Consider the following 18,428-nt stretch of genomic DNA (forward strand, 5'->3'; position numbering starts at 1 on the left):
TTACTGTGATGCTGCTACAAGCAAATGCTTCATTGTATCTGTACCTCACCTCACTGTGCTTGTGCATAATATAATATTGACTTGACTTGGTTAGGTGTCAGCCGCAAAGCATAATTATGTCATCTACGTTGTCATCCAACTCGTTAAGATCTATTACAAAAAAAAGGGGACCCTGCACTGATTCCTGCTGCACAGCACTAGTCACAGGCTTCAATTTGAAAAATTAACCATCCACTACCACCATGTGCCTCCTACCATCAAACTAGCTAACTCCCCTTGGATTCCATGTGATCAAAACCAGCCTACCATGTGAGACCTTGTCAAATGCCTTGTTAAAGTCCACGTAGACAACATCAACCACCCTGCCTTCATCTATTCTTTTTGGTCATCTGTTCAAGAAATTCAGTTACATTTGTAGGACACCATTTCCCACACTCAAAGAAAGTCATGCTGACTTAACATGCTGACATAATCAGTCCTTACCTTTCCAAATGCACATAGATCACTTTCAGTAAAGGGCCTGTCCCACTTCCGCGATTTTTAAGGCGACTGCCGGCGACTAGGCTGTCGCCGCACGGTCGTCGGTGTGTCGCGGGCATGGTCGTGAGCAATCTCCAATGAGTCGTAGCTTTTTTCGGGTCGCTGCAGAAATTTCTCTCTGCTCGAAAATCTTCGGTGACAGCTGGCTCGATGCCAATGATCGTATCCTGTCGTGGGCGCTGTCGTAGGTTGTCGCCAGGTTGTCACCAGGTGACTTTGGTTGTCGCCGGTGCTGATCCACCTTTTATAAGAATTTTGTTTGTTCGAATATAGTAAATTCTGGGCATTTTGACCAAAGATTGATGTTTGAAGTTATTGTATTTCAGAGTAGTTTCTCATGGCATCTCCTTCAAATATCTTAATTTCATTCATTTTGACCAATAAAACAAACACAAAGAAACACAAGCATTGCATTGAAAAGCGAACTCTTTTCATTTATTTTGACATTGCACTGCATTGGGTCTCTTCAGGGACAAGGGCTTCAACCACACAGACCTCTTCCTGGGCTTCTTCTTCCCCATTCTTCTTGTCCTTCTGTCTTGCAGAACTTTAAGCAGTCCTTGCCGTCCTAGCAGCAGGGCTTGCATTTGATGTAAGAGCAATGCCATCACTTGTTGCTTCCTGACAGTCATGATGCTAAACGATCGGAGACCCTACCCAATCCCATTTTTGCGCCAAAATTACGTGAAATGGCTACCCCCGTTGTCATCAGTTGTGACCTGACACGGTCGTAGCTTGTCGAGGGTGGAAGTAGGTTGACTTCGGTTGTCGTAGCTTGTCGTAGGTGGACATCCTAGGTCGCGACAACTGGGTCGCCGGTTGTCGGTAGCTTGCCGTCGCCTAGGTAGATTGTCGTAGCTTATCGTAGGCATTGTCGTAGGGTTAAAATTCAAAGGTTTTTAGGCGATCTGCTACGACTTTGACAGTCGCCGGCAGTCGCCTTAAAAATTGCCGAAGTGGGACAGGCCCTTAACTTTCCCAACACTGATTTCAGGCTCACAGGCTTGTGGTTCTGTGACTTGCCTTTGCACACCTTTAGCCACCCTCTAGTCCATTAGAACCTCACCCATGGCTAATGAAGATACATAAAACTCTTCCAGAGCTCCAGCAATTTTTCTCCTTGCTTCCCACAACATCTTAGCCAGGCTCCAGGGATTTATCCACATTGAAATGTTTCAAGACGGCCAGCACCTCCTCTTACATAATGTTGACATGATCCAGGGCATCCTGAACTCACTATCTTCCATGACCTTCTCCATGGTAAATACAGATGGGAAGTATTAATTTAGGACCTTCCCCATCTCCTGTGGCCTCATAAGTAGATTACCACACTTTGCTAGCTCATAACATTTTATATAAGCTATATATACTCCAGGCGAAAAAAAAGGTGTACTTGAAATTTGCTCCAAATTTGAAGTTCGGGGAGCCACGCTAAGCTGGTTATAAATAAATAGGAATTCATAGCCTACAAACTGGAAAAACTACTTGGTACTCAAATTTGGAGCAAATGTCTTTTTTTTCTCCTGGAGTAAAATTGCAGTAATTTTACATAAAGTTTTTCGAGCCAACAAAGTGTGGGAATCTCCATATGAGCCAATAGGAGATGGGCACAGTGCTAAATTAATACTATGCATATTTATATCTGTCCTACATATACCATACAACGTTTGCCATGGAAGCAAGAAAGTACACAGAATTGCATAATATTCTGAGACAGGTTAACAAGCCTAGGAAACGTACACAGGAAAGGTTGAGTGTGATGCTCTTGTTTGACATCTATTTCTCACATTGTACAACCTAGTTGCCTCCAATAACTTTCTTCTGTAGATGGACCACCAGACCTGAACGTGGTGGAAGGAGGCACGTGGTATTAATGTCAAGCCAGGAAGATCCAGGGAATGTGATTAAAAAAAAGTATGTGAGGCAGAAAGGAAGAGAAGTAAATATTAGATAGACACAAAAAGCTGGCGTAACTCAGTGGGACAGGCAGCATCTCTGGAGAGAAGGAATGGGTGACATTTCGGGTCGAGACCCTTGAAGTAAATATCGATAGGGTAGAGTAAAGAAAGTGAAGGCCCTTGCAGAGCATTAACAACGGTGAGTCCGAATGTGCCTGTTTGGCCTTCGTTACAAATCAATTCTATACACTGGAATTTAGAAGGATGAGGGGGGATCTTATTGAAACATATAAGATAATTAGGGGATTGGACACATTAGAGGCAGGAAACATGTTCCCAATGTTGGGGGAGTCCAGAACAAGGGGCCACAGTTTAAGAATAAGGGGTAGGCCATTTAGAACGGAGATGAGGAAGAACTTTTTCAGTCAGAGAGTGGTGAAGGTGTGGAATTCTCTGCTTCAGAAGGCAGTGGAGGCCAATTCGTTGGATGCTTTCAAGAGAGAGCTGGATAGAGCTCTTAAGGATAGCGGAGTGAGGGGGTATGGGGAGAAGGCAGGAACGGGGTACTGATTGAGATTGATCAGCCATGATCGCATTGAATGGCGGTGCTGGCTCAAAGGGCTGAATGGCCTACTCCTGCACCTATTGTCTATTGTCTATTGTCTATGGTTAAAAAGAATATTATAGCTTTAAAGCAATTCCTGCCAAAGTTAAGCTTGTAGAAATTACTTTACAAGTAATAGAACAAAAACAATTGCTACCCAGTAAATTTCTCCTCATGCACCAGTGCCCTGGGACCTCCCTTGTACAGCGCCAATGGAGTGTACCTGTCTGCCGCAAACACTACTCAGCTGAGCTCCACTGATCAGTGCTTCAGAACAGGATTACTCATCAAAGCTGAAGACTGTTTGAATCAAGCACAGTGGCTCAGATATTAAGGGGATTTTATTTGATATCGAAAGTACTTTCCTCTGCAGTCTCCTTCCCTTTTAATCCAGCTCATGGCGAGAGCTCCACATCTGAGCAGGCTGGGGCCTGAAAGAAAGGCTCAGAATCGTCATGGGGCCAATTCATTGCATTTGAAAAATTACACGATCGTACGTTCAGACTGTCCGAATGCTGCAAGAAAGGTCTAAGGAAAGACAATAATCAAGCCCAAAAGGACGGAGGGAACGAGGTCAAAGACTGTTTAAATATGTCCACCAAGCTAAAATAGAGCAGCTTGTGACTTAAATGCCAGTCAATAACCTAACCTCAGATAGACACTTCTCTCCAGAGATGCTGCCTGTCCTGCTGAGTTACTCCAGCATTTTGTGTCTATCTTTGGTTTAAACCAGCATCTGCAGTTCCTTCCTACACATTAAACTAACCGAGTTGGATTAAAACCAAAGAGACTGCCCAAAATGGTTAATAATTGTGGGGGGGTTGAAATGATTAGCATTTCCAGTAAAAAATAAATCAGCACATGACACAAAAAGGAATAAACCATGGATTTCATCTGCTACTGTTGGCTCCACAACAACTTGCGATGCAAAAATACAATATCCCAAAGTAATTCACATGACTGTAAAACAAATCCTCTGTAATGAAGAGGTCCCTAAATTAGAAGTATAGTTTTGCTATTATATTAAATTATAAATATCATTAAATTGCATTTATAGCATAACTTCTAAAATAAATCCTTACTGTTTATGTAAGCCAGAATCTTGTCTCATTTTGTTTTTGCTGAAAATCCATTTGGATTCTGGATTATGTATCAGGAAAGAATCAGCAATAGACCCAAGATAGGAATGGTGGAGAGAGAAGCAAACTTAATATTTCAGCATGGTGACCTTTTGTCAGAACTGGGAAAATTAGAAAAAATTAAGGTCCTTGGGTGTGTCCATATTTCTACCACATAATTCATAAAGCACATTTGGACTTCTGACAAGATGTCTGCCAAAGTTATTTTGTGGAAGAGATTAATAGACTTAGTTTAAGCCAGCTGATATGAAATAATGACTGCATGAATATAATGTGAAAATACAGCCAATCCTGCCATTACAATATAACAGCCACTCCTTTAAAACCCAGATGCAAGCCTGACTATGAACGGATTTCACCATATCAAGTGATTTTTAATAAATCATAGACATTTTCACTATTAATAGGAAAACTGACAGCTATTCTTTCGGCCGCTGCAGAGGGCTATGTCCATTCAAAGGTGTTGATTTGTAGAACTACAGAGGTTTTTACCTGCTTAATCAATTTTTCTGTCAATCTATGACCTTCAATTGTGTAAAATGGGACATTTTAAAACATGATCAAATTGGTCAATATGTGGCTACTTTATGCATTGTGATTCCAGGTTCCTTTTTCGTTAATCATCCTAAAGCATAATTTACAATGATCTTCATTATTTGGCGATGTTACATCCCTTTTGTGGAAAGCAAACTAAAATGTATGCTACTCCACTAATAGCATGTAGTTTATAGCGAAAGGCACAAAGCCAGACATTTATAACCTCTTTCATTTAATACACCCTCTAGCATCTTTTTTTCATGATGTGCTGTGATTTATGCTTCTAGACTAAGTCTTTGACTGATTAGATATGCACTATCTACAGAAGCAAAACATTAAGGGCATTAAAATTTCAATAGAAATGTTCTCTTAGCAGTAAGCACAATAGTGACATCTTGTGCCTATCAATACATCTATTAACTCGAGGCTGAGTTTTGCTTCTCCATAGAGCTCTTCCCTCAGAGCTTAGGGAATATATCGATCAGTGCACTTGAGGTACTTTGATTCAAGTATCTTTGATCTCTGCTCTTAAACCAATATTTTGCAACTTGGTTGCATGAAAATTAGGCCAGTTCTTTTCTTGTATCCATGAGAACAGATAAAGATTCTATATCTTATGTTTAGTGGTCTTCTCAGCCGAGGTCTTGTGACGTTTATTGGCACTTACAAACCAAAAAGAGTTTTCACTGCTTTCCTTGTCACCAATACAGTTTTCTGACCTTCGATTTAGTTCTTGTAACAAAGCAACAGGGCAGTGTTGCTGTGCAGAAAATGGGACTCATTTTTAGCAAAGCCAATATCCTGTTCACGAAAGCCGACAATCTTATTGGTAGCTCAGATGCATTCTTAAATAATCCTTTCCCGAATGCTTAAATTCTTCAGTTCCATTTAAGATTTTCCAAGCTAAGTGACAGCATAAGACTTAGTCTTCCACTACTTAAGGCCACTTTTTTTTCAATCAAAATCCATTTATATTCATGTCGTTTTCTTAAAACAAACAAATTGCACAAGGCAAAATAACCCCCAGAAAATAAAGATAACTGTAAGTAAAAGCATGAGATGAGCCAAGCTGCCAATCCTGTCGAGTTCAATTAATGTCCATAGATGGAACCCTTCTTAATATTCCCCACTGAGGGTTCGACTCACCACACCAGTCAAAGAACATTAATTAAGCATGATACCAGTAGATAGCAGGTTGAACAATTCAAAGAGAAAGCAGCAGAAAATAAATTATCAGGACAATTTAATATTGGAAATGTCTGTTACGTTCACGTTAATGAAGAGGGATGGTTTGATGTCTATGTGTCTGTTTAAGAACAGTCTAACAGCAGGAAAGGGTTTTTCAGTTCAGATTTGTTCATGAATTGCGTATGTGAGATCCTTGAAACAATGCTGTAAGGACATTACATTAACATATTAAAGCAGAAACGTCATGCAAACATGTTGTGTTGCACCCTTATATTGAGGTAAAGTCATAGAATCCATATCGCTATACCAATTTTACAAATGTAAATTACTGCAAATGCTGCTGAAATTCTGAACTGAAAACAGAAAAAGCTGGAAACACTCAGCAGGTCAGGCAGCATTTAAGGAATTAGCAATGTTATTAATGTTTCAGGTCAAAACACTTGAATGACAACCTTCCCCTTAAGCATGTACCAAAAAGTGCAAACTTCAAGCCACAGGTAAATATCAGAATTTACATTTAGCTTTGACATTAATGGGTATTGGAGACGCAGATACAAAGCTTTGGATACTCTTCTTAATAGTTGTGGCCCCATTGAGAATCATTTGAGAAAAGGTTCACTCTCTGCTATTAAGAGGGAAACCACTAACACCACAAAACAGGGAACATTTAACCAGTTCTGTAGTTGAATCCCATAAGAAGGCAAGGGACGGCACAGTGGTGCAGCTGTAGAGTTGCTACCTCACAGTGCCAGAGATGTTCAGTAGTTTCAATCCTGACTGCGAATGCTGTCTGTGGGAAGTTTGTACGTTCTCACCGCGTAGGTTTTCTCAGGGTGCTCCAGTTTTCTCCTACATTTCAAAGACATGCAGATTTGTAGGTTTGCCATTGTGCCGCCCCTACTGCTGTGAAATTTCTGCTTTAATATGTTAATGTAATGTTCTTACAGCATTGTTTCAAAGATCTCACATGCGCAATTCATAAACAAATCGGAACTGAAAAACCCTAGCACTGTGCCACTGTGATGCCCAATTGTTCCCCACAGGGAGAATTAAAGCAGAAAATGACCTTGAATATTTCATCTATTCACATTGTGGGAATTTCTCTGGTGTTAGTGCGTAATTACACAGGAAGCATTATTTCCTCAGTTCAATGCCTCAAATGAAAAAGTGAATGTATTTCCTCATACGCTTCAAATATGCTTCCTGTACAATTAGGGCCGCACAGCTGGTAAAACAGCGCTGGAGACGGGTTCGATCCTGACCTCAGCTGATGCATTCGGGTTCGATCCTGACCTCAGCTGATGCATTCGACTATGTGGGTTTCCTCTGGGTGCTCCAGTTTCCACCTACATCCCAGAGACGTGTGGGATTGTTGGTTGATTGGCATCTGTAAATTGCACCTTGTGTGTAGGTAGTGGGCAATGGTGAGCATGGATTCAGTGAGCCAAAAGGCCTGTTTCCAAAATGTATCTTTCAATTAATTTGATATTTTGCTGGAAGTGCTAAAATAGAGAAAGCCTTTGTGTGCACTTACAGCATCAGAACACATAGTACCAGGGTGAACTGCTGCAATAATCTATTTAAAATGACAACCAGCAAGAGGTGACTTATCAAACTTCCAAATGCCTGACTTATTCTGATGAAATTTCAAACATGTGGCTTTTGATCCCAGATTGTTGAGATGACCCAAAATATCTATGCTGGGCAGTTTGATTAATATTTCTTGGGATGCAGCTAGTTTACAACTATTAAACAAAGTATAATTTGTAACATTTGCAAATGAACCAATCGTACAGAGTACAAAAGTGAAACTTGTCATGGCTTAGTCCATAGTTTTAGTTTTAGAGACACTGCAGGGGAACAGGCCCTACGGCCCAGCAAGTCCACGCCAACCAGTGATTGCCCGTGCACTAGTTCTATCCTACACAACAGGGACAATTGACAGAAGCCGATTAACCTACAAACCTGCCCGTCATTGGGATTTGGGAGAAAACCAGAGCACCCGGAGAGAACTCACGTGGTCACAGGGAGAACATGCAATCTCCATACAGACAGCATCCATAGTCAGGTGTGAACCCAGACCTTCTGGTACTGTGAGGCAGCAGCTCTGCCACTGGACCACTGGTGTTGCCATTCCAATCCATACTGATTTAAGCGATGGTGATATCAGGCTGTAATTTAGATAATTGATCCTCTTCAATTATTTTCCATTAGCATGATAGGGAGAAGGTACAATCTATTTTGTATAATGCAGATTACATGCTGCAGCAGTGTAATCTAATTTCATGCGAGTGCAAAGATGTTGAATTTTGCCTGAGACAAAACGGAATCGAAATTGATTATTTATCTATGGCACAGAGGGAAAAAAAAAAAAGTTGAATGAATGAATGAATGAATGAATAGGTTTATTGGCCAAGTATGCATATACAAGGAATGTGCCTTGGTGCTCCGATCACAAATGACAACACAAACATACAGTTAACAATTAAGAATAAAGCATAACCACATCAAAACAATAAGGATACAACATTACGGTCTAAACATGTGGGTGAAAATAAACCTGAGCAAAAAAGAGACTACAGACTTTGGTTATTGAGTAGAACAATCACTCGTGGGAAAAAAAGCTGTTTTTATGCCTGGCTGTGGCTACTTTGACAGTCCGGAGTCGTCTTCCAGAGGGAAGTGCTTCGAAGAGTTTGTGGCCAGGGTGAGAGGGGTCAGAGATGATCTTGCCCGCTCGCTTCCTGGCCCTTGCAGTGTACAGTTCGTCAATGGGGGAAAGGTTGCAGCCAACAACCTTCTCAGCCGTGCGAACGATCCGTTTCAGCCTCTGGATGTCGTGCTTGGTGGCTGAGCCAAACCAGACCATGATGGAGAAGGTGAGGGCGGACTCAATGATAGCAGTATAGAATTGGACCATCATTGCCTGTGGCAGATTGTGTTACTTCAGTTGCCGCAGGAAGTACATCCACTGTTGGGCCTTTTTGACTGTGGAGTCGATGGTGGCCCTCCATTTAAGGTCCCTGGAGATGGTGTAGTCGTTGGTGTAGAGAGAGTAAAGGAGAGGGGAGAATACACAGCCTTGCAGAGCTCCTATGCTGAGGGTCTGCGGGTCCGAGATGTGTTTTCCCAGCCTCACATGCTGCTTCCTGTCCGTCAGGAAGTTGATAATCCACTGACAGAGGGGTTCAGGCACAGTCAGCTGGGAGAGTTTGTAGGGTAGTAGCTCTGGCACAATGGTGTTAAAAGCAGAGCTAAAGTCCACAAACAGAATCCTGGCATAGGTCCCCTTGCAGTCTAGGTGCTGGAGGATAAAGTGCAAGCCTAGATTGACTGCGTCGTCCACTGATCTATTGGCCCTGTATGCAAACTGCAGGGGGTCTAGGAGGGTTTTTGTGATGTTTTTCAGCTGGGCCAGCACGTCTTTCAAAGGTCTTCATGACTACAGAGGTAAGTGCGACAGACCTGTAGTCATTAAGATCAGTGATCCTTGTCTTTTTGGGTACAGGAACAATAGTGGAGACCTTGTAGCAGGCAGGGACAGTGCAGGTTTGCAGGGACTGGTTGAAAATGTCTGTGTAGATCGGTGTCAGTTGTTCGGCACAGAGCTTGAGAGTGGAGGGGAAACATTGTTGAGGACCCATTTTCTCCCTGCGTTGTATCCCATTAAATTATTTTGATGTTCAAAGCCAAGAAAATGTGGTATGGAGACATGTGATCATGTTTCCATCTCCTCTGCATTTCCTACACACTCTTGTGGTCTATATCGTTTCTGCCAGGAAGCTGCTGAAATGCGGCAGCATCTGTGATAAGAGAGCACCTAAACACGTGATTGAAGTATTTAAAAAGGCAATGGATAATAATTTCAAATACACTTGTATTTTAAAATTGTAAAAAATAAAGTTTATGTTATTTAAAGTCCTATTTCAGTTCAAGTGTCTCCACCTAGCTCCAGATATTTTTATCTTTACATTTTAGTTTAGTTTAGTTTAATTTATTTAGTTTAGTTTATAAATACCATGTGGAAACAGGCTCTTCGATCCACCGAGTCCGTGCTGACCAACAATCACCCGTACACTAGTTCTCTGTTATCCCAGTGTCACATCGTATTCACTTGGGACAATTTAGAGAAGCCAATTAAGCTACAAACCTGCATGTCTTTGGAACGTCTTTGGAATGTGGGAGGAAGCCAGAGCACCCAGAGAAATCCCACGTGGTCACAGGGAGAATGTACAAACACCGTACAGACAGCAGCCGTAGTCAAGATCGAACCCATGTCTCTGGCACTAGAAGGCAGCAAGTGCGCTACTGTGCCATTTTAAAATGGAGGAATGAGAGATGGAGGACTTTTAAACTGTTAGCTTCTGACAACAGCTTGAGAATTGAAAGAATCAACCACAACCATCACTGGAGGCTTCTCACATCTGTAGCCATTCTGGATCAACAGACCCCTTCCGAGGGTCTTCTCGTGCTTATACTGAACATACAGGCAAACGTAGGTTCCACAGTCAGAGGGCCAATAGCGTTTCTCCTCTATTAAAAACTCAACTTTTCAATCATAATTTTAATTACTGTACCCAAAATTTAAATTTATACATTTCCAAGATTTCCATTTATTAATTAAATATTTATTAGTTTAATACCCCATTCAAATAATGGTTTTTCAAACAGCAATAATCCGTCACTAATGCACTAATGTCATTAAACTATTTGGGCGGCACAGAGACGCAGCGGTAGAGTTGCTGCCTTACAGCACCAGAGATCCGGGTTTAATTCTGTCTACGGGTGCTGTCTGTATGAAGTTTGCACATTCTCCCTGTGACCACGTGGGTTTCCTCTGGATTTCTCCCACATCCCAAAGACATGCAGATTTGTAGGTTAATTGGCCTCTGTAAATTGTTCCTCTTGTGTAGGATAGTACTAGTGTGCGTGGTGATCACAGGTCGGCGTAAACTCGGTAGGCTGAAGGGCCTGTTTCCACGCTGTATTTCTAAAGTATTTGCAAAACAGGAGGCCATTCAGCCCATTAAGTGTGTGCAAATTCTGCTGGAATAATCAAAAAATGATTCTCTATTTCCCTGTTCCTATCTAAAATATCTGTAGCATGCCCAGATTTAAAAATTGAATTTCTTTACTCTTAAAAGATACAATGGTATTTCAAGAAACCAATTAGTGATAGGTTATTTCAGATAAAGGTTGGGTAATAAAACAGTAATCTCATGGTAAAGGACCTTCTGAGCAGAGTGAGCACAGTATAGAATTACATATTAAGTTTGAGAGTGACGTGATTAAGCCTGAAAATAGGGTATAAATCTAAACAAAGCCAATTACGAGGCTTTAAGGGCAAGTTTGCTGAGATAGATTGGGTAATTCGATTAAAATATATGACAAGGAAACACTTGTGTTTTTGTAGTGCCGTTTGTGATCTCCAAATATCCATAACATTTTACAGCCAATGAAACAGAAAAGTAACTGGTCCAGTGATCCGGGAGTAGAATAATCAGTGATTTGACTGTGATAACACCACTGCATTTGAACAAATGTGTCAGATTTTCTTTTGTTGGCAATGATCACCGCATGGCACTTGTGTGGCACAAAGATTAGTGGCTATTTATCAATGCAAGCCTGAATTATGCCCAGATTTTGCTGCGTCCAGCCAAGACCTTTGATTAACTGAAGACTTGTGAAGAGTGGCTTCTCATCACTGATTTTGCCAGCAAAAGAGAATAGTCTTTCCCAAATCACTCTGATATGAGAATTTTAAATCTTCTATTAAAGCTTATTTTAGTACATTTGAGCGAATGCAGTCATACCACCTGATAGCTCTTTCAATATTTGTGTCCACTATCCGGCTTTAATATTCTCTTTATCTGGAATGCACAAAATTCATGTTCATAAGATATTGGAGCAGAATTAGGCCATTCGGCCTATCAAGTCTACTCCGCCATTTAATCATGGCTAATCTATCTTTCCCTCTCAACTCCACTCTCCTGCCTGCTCCCTATAACTCCTGACATCCTTACTTAATCAAGAATCTATCAATCTGTACCTTAAAATATACGTAATGACTTGGTCTCCACAGCTGTCTGTGGCAAAGAATTCCACAGTTTCACCACCCTCTTTTTTTTTTTTTTTTATTTTTTTTTTTTTTAATTTGTTTTTTTAAAGCATATGTACAAATCGAAATTTAAAAAAAAACACATTTGTTACAAAGTTCTTACATAGCTTCAATTTTTAAATTTTTGAAGAGAGAAAGTAAAAATAAAAATATAAAACTATAAACTTGGGGAGAGAGAGTAAGAGGGTTAAAAAAAAAAAAAAAGATCTAACAATAAAAATTAACGGGAGTAGATCCGGGAGACAAAAACCACAGCTGTACATCCAACCCCCAACTCAAGTTTCAACTTTTTATTTAATTTTTTTTATTTTTTTTATTTTAGTCCTGTGCCAAACCCATTTACTTTTCTAAAAATTCAATAAATGGAGACCATATTTTTAAGAATAACTCAGGTTTGTCGATTAAGGCAAACCTTATTTTTTCCAAATGCAGGGTCTCTGTCATTTCCATAGTCCACATTTTAATTGTGGGGGTTATTGGTTTTTTCCAAAATTTAAGTATTAGTTTTTTCGCAGTTATTAGACTATAATCAAGAAAATGTACCTGACTTACTGTAAAATTTGTAGTATGTTCTGATAATCCTAATATAATTAATTTTGGGTCCATATCTAATTTTTTATTAATAACTTTAGAAACTATTTTAAAAATCTCCAACCAGAAGTTTTGCATTTTTATACAAGTTACGAAAATATGAGTTAAATTAGCTTCTTGAAATTGACATTTATCACACATAGGAGAGATACTAGGAAAAATCCTATTTAATTTCGTCTTCGAATAATGTAATCTATGTATTATTTTAAATTGTATTAAGGAATGTCTAGCATTCAATGAACATTGATGTATATGTTGTAAACTTTCATCCCATATATCTTGCATTATAACTTGATTCAATTCGTCCTCCCATGCTCGTCTATAAGATTCTGATGGCGGAATGTCAATGTCAAGGAGAATATTGTAAATAAAAGATATTAATTTATTTGAGTTATAATGTCGATTCAGGCATACATCAAGTATTTCTGGACCTCTAAACTTATATTCTTGCATGTGTGATTTTACATAATCTCTAAGTTGTAAATATCTAAAATAATTATTAACATGTAATCCGTACTTCTGCTGTAACTCCTGAAACGAAAGAAAAGTTCCCTTATGATAAAGATCTCCCACCCTTTTGATTCCATAACTTTTCCATTGAGCAAAGCCTCTATCTAAGACAGACGGTTTAAAAGAAGGATTATTCGCAATAGGAAGGAAAACAGATAATTTACTCAATTTTAACGTAAGCTTTAATTGTTTCCAGGTACGGATAACACTATGTATAATGGGATTACCTCCATATGTTTTTTTATTTAAATTTATTGGAGCTAAGAGGATCGCACCAATATCAAATGGTAAACAGTCCTCTTTCTCCATCTTTAACCAATCCGATTGTTGATCAGAATCATCCAACCAGCAGGTTATATTTTTAATATTAACCGCCCAATAATAAAATAAAAAGTTAGGTAAAGCAATTCCTCCATTAATTTTAGACTTACATAAGTGTCTTTTATTTATTCTATGAGTCTTGTAGTCCCAAATAAAATTAGTAACAATTGAATCAATTTTTAAAAAAAACTTTTTTGGAAGGTAGATCGGAATTGCTTGAAATAAATATAATAGCTGTGGAAGAAAGATCATCTTTATAGCATTACTACGACCAACTAATGATATAGGAAGTGTTTTCCAAAATTGGATATTTCTGTGTAATTTAGCAAGTAAAGGAGGGAAATTTGATTTAAATAAAGAAGTATATTTCCTAGTCACGTAAATTCCAAGATATTTAAACTTTTCATAGGCAATTTTAAAAGGAAATTGTTGAAGTATGGCCGGATTATGCTCCATTATTGGCATAATTTCACTTTTATACCAGTTAATTCTATAACCTGAAAATGAACCAAATTGAGTTATGAGATTTAATAAATTCGGAATGCTAATTTCTGGCTTTGTAATATATATTAATACATCATCCACATATAAAGAAATTTTATTGGTTGTATGTTTAGTGTTGTAGCCATAAATATCTGAATTTGATCTAATACTCTCAGCAAGTGGTTCTATAATAAGGGCAAATAAAAGTGGTGATAGTGGACATCCTTGTCTACAACCCCTAGCTAAATGAAATTTAGATGACAGCATTTGATTAGTTAATATTCTAGCTGTTGGGGCTGTATATAAAAGTTTCACCACCCTCTGACTACAAAAATTCCTTCTCATCTCCTCTCTAAAGGTACGCCCTTTTACACTGAGGCTATGGCTTCTGGTCCTAGACTGTCCCACATCATCTGGAAACATCCTCTCCACGTCCACTCTCTCCAGGCCTTTCACTATTTTGCCACACAAGCAAAATTATACCTAATGCCTCGATTGTGGCGGTCCCTGGGGATCAGGCCACTCCTTGGGCGGGCCCCCTCGTCACTTGACGGACAGGCGTAAGGGGTTAAAGGTCAGCCCGTTGGGAGGTGTGGTTCATCCCTAGGTGGACTACGCTGTGAGCAGGAGCTCACAGCCTAATAAAGACCGTTAACTAAACCTGCCTGGCGTCCTGCCTTTTCTCTGGCCTCCGCCAGGCCACTACACTGGTGACCTCGACATTCATCACGCGTCGTGATGTCTCGCAGTAATGCGCAACCCGGTCCTGCCGACCTCGATGCCGTCTCCCTCAAACTCCCGACCCTGTGGACCGAAGAGCCTGAGGTCTGGTTCCAACAGGCAGAGACACAGTTTGCTGTGCGAGGCGTGACCGTGGGCGAGACTGTTTCGGTCGCACGGCTGAAGTCGGCACACGTGGACAATGATCGGCCGGTGCCGGTTGCGCAGCCCCGCCCGCGTGGTCGCTCCCCGTCCACGTTACCCCCGCCAGTGTCTGCTACGTCCCCTCCACCTGTCGGCTGGTCGCCTTGTGCGCCCTCCTGTCCGCTTTGTACCTCCGGTTCTTGGGGGGGGGGGTCCTGTGGCGGTCCCTGGGGATCAGGCCACTCCTTGGGTCAGCCCCCTCGTCACTTGACGGACAGGCGTAAGGGGTTAAAGGTCAGCCCGTTGGGAGGTGTGGTTCATCCCTAGGTGGATTACGCTGTGAGCAGGAGCTCACAGCCTAATAAAGACCGTTAACTAAACCTGCCTGGCGTCCTGCCTTTTCTCTGGCCTCCGTCAGGCCACTACACGATTGAGATTAATAGCAAATTTAACATACAGCCCAATTGTATTCAATCCACAGCCCTCTAAACCGTTCATATCCACATGTCTGTCCAAATGTCTTTTAACAGTTGTAATTGAAGTACCTGTCCAAATGTTATTATTTTAAACATTGTACTTACTCTTTTTATAGCTTCCTCTGGCAGTTCTTTCCAGATATGGACTGACCTTTCGGAATGGCAGGCAGTGACCAGTGGGGTACCGCAAGGTTCGGTGCTGGGACCTCAGCTATTTACGATATACATTAATGACTTAGATGAAGGGATTAAAAGTACCATTAGCAAATTTGCAGATGATACTAAGCTGGGGGGTAGTGTGAATTGTGAGGAAGATGCAATAAGGCTGCAGGGTGACTTGGACAGGTTGTGTGAGTGGGCGGATACATGGCAGATGCAGTTTAATGTAGATAAGTGTGAGGTTATTCACTTTGGAAGTAAGAATAGAAAGGCAGATTATTATCTGAATGGTGTCAAGTTAGGAAGAGGGGATGTTCAACGAGATCTGGGTGTCCTAGTGCATCAGTCACTGAAAGGAAGCATGCAGGTACAGCAGGCAGTGAAGAAAGCCAATGGAATGTTGGCCTTCGTAACAAGAGGAGTTGAGTATAGGAGCAAAGAGGTCCTTCTACAGTTGTACCGGGCCCTGGTGAGACCACACCTGGAGTACTGTGTGCAGTTTTGGTCTCCAAATTTGAGGAAGGATATTCTTGCTATTGAGGGCGTGCAGCGTAGGTTCACTAGGTTGATTCCCGGAATGGCGGGACTGTCGTATGTTGAAAGGTTGGAGCAATTAGGCTTGTATACACTGGAATTTAGAAGGATGAGGGGGGATCTTATTGAAACGTATAAGATAATTAGGGGATTGGACACATTAGAGGCAGGAAACATGTTCCCAATGTTGGGGGAGTCCAGAACAAGGGGCCACAGTTTAAGAATAAGGGGTAGGCCATTTAGAACGGAGATGAGGAAGAACTTTTTCAGTCAGAGAGTGGTGGTGTGGAATTCTCTGCCTCAGAAGGCAGTGGAGGCCAGTTCGTTGGATGCTTTCAAGAGAGAGCTGGATAGAGCTCTTAAGGATAGCGGAGTGAGGGGGTATGGGGAGAAGGCAGGAACGGGGTACTGATTGAGAGTGATCAGCCATGATCGCATTGAATGGCGGTGCTGGCTCGAAGGGCTGAATGGCCTACTCCTGCACCTATTGTCTATTGTCTATTGTCTATTGACCTGTTGAGTAACAAAATTGTCCCTGATGCCCCCCTTAAATCGCACTCTCCTCTCACCTTAAGCATATGCCCTCTAGTTTTAGAATCCTCCACCACGGGGAAAACATAGAAACATAGAAAATAGGTGCAGGAGGAGGCCATTCGGCCCTTCGGCCCTTCGAGCCAGCACCGCCATTCATTGTGATCATGGTTGATCATCCCCAATCAATTTATCATCCTTCAGTCCCATTAGTCTACCCAATACTATTTCTCGCCAATGCAAATTTCTTTCAGTTCCTCTACCCCCCTAGATCCTCTGTCCTCTAGTACATCTGGGAGATTGTTTGTGTCTTCCTTAGTGAAGACAGATCCGAAGTACCTATTTAACTCTTCTGCCATTTCCTTGTTACCCATAATAATTTCACCCATGTCTGCCTTCAAGGGACCCACATTTGACTTTGCTACTCTTTTTCTCTTAACATATCTAAAGAAGCTTTTACTGTCCTTCTTTATATTCTTGGCCAGCTTCCCCTCGTACTTCATCTTTTCAGCCCGTATTGCCCGTTTTGTCACCTTCTGTTGTCCTATGAAAGTTTCCCAATCCTCTGGCTTCCAGCTACTCTTTGCTGTGTTATACATCTTTTTTTTTAGTTTTATTCCATCCCTAACTTCCTTTGTCAGCCAAGGTTGCCTCCTACTCCCCTTAGAATCTTTCTTCCTTTTTGGAATAAAATTATCCTGCATCTTCCGGATTATGCTCAGAAATTCCTGCCATTGCTGTTCCACCGTCAATCCTGCTAGGATCCCTTTCCAATCTACCTTGGCCAGCTCCTCTCTCATGCCTTCATAGTCCCCTTTGTTCAACTGCAACACTGACACTTCCAATTTAACATTCTCCTTCTCAAATTGCAGATTAAAACGAATCATATTATGATCACTACCTCCTCGGTTCCTTAACCACGAGTTCTCTTATCAAATCTGTGAGAAAAGACTGTGAGCATTCTTTTTATCAATGCCGCTTGTGATATTGCATGCCCCAATAAGGTTAAACCTCAGCCTCTACACTCCCAACCTATCCAACCTCTCCCTATAACTTAAGCCTGCATGCCTAGGTAAAATCCAAGGCACTTTATCCAACTTAATGAAATCCTTTGTGCTGCTGGGGGACCAGAACTACACCCAAGTGCTCCAAGTGTGGTCTCACAAGAAGTAGTGCAGCTGTATCATGATGTCCCAATCTTTATAATCAATATAGGCAAGCGTGCCAAACATCTTTTTCACCCCATTGTCTATCTGTTCTGCCACTTTCAGGGAAACGTGCACCTGTACTCCTAAACCTCTCTGTTTACAACACTCAATAGTACAATACAATATATCTTTATTGTCATTGTACAGGAGTACAATGAGATTGGGAATGAGGGGTTTGTATGCGGGCAGTAGAAACAGTGAGAGGTGATCAGATTGTCCCAGAGGTGGGCACGGTACAATCGCTCTGTATGCGTCCTTTACATTGGTGTACACTTTATCCAGCATGTTCGAGCCCCTGGTAGGGCAATGCACATGCCGGTGGAATTTGCGGAGCGCAGCTCATAGGTCGACCTGATTAAAGTCCCCTGCAACAATGGTGCCATCGGGGTGGGCATCCTGCTGCTTGCTGATGGCTGAGTGCAGCTGTGCTAGCACTAGGTTAACATTAGCCTGTGGGGGAATGTATGCGGCCATGATGATGACCACAGTAAACTCCCGAGGCAGATAGAATGGCCTACATTTAAGCAGTAGGCACTCCAGATCTGGGGAACAGTAGCTCTCTATTGCACTGTGGTTGTTGCACCAGTCATTGTTGATGTAGATACAGAGCCCACCACCCTTGCTCTTACCGGAGTCCTTTGTTCTATAAGCACGATATAGTGACCGGTTCGTTAGCTCCACAGCCCCGTCGGGAACCAGCGCGTTGAGCCACGTCTCCGTGAAGATC

Source organism: Rhinoraja longicauda, chromosome 2 (assembly GCF_053455715.1).
Source record: "Rhinoraja longicauda isolate Sanriku21f chromosome 2, sRhiLon1.1, whole genome shotgun sequence".
NCBI lineage: Eukaryota > Metazoa > Chordata > Chondrichthyes > Rajiformes > Arhynchobatidae > Rhinoraja > Rhinoraja longicauda.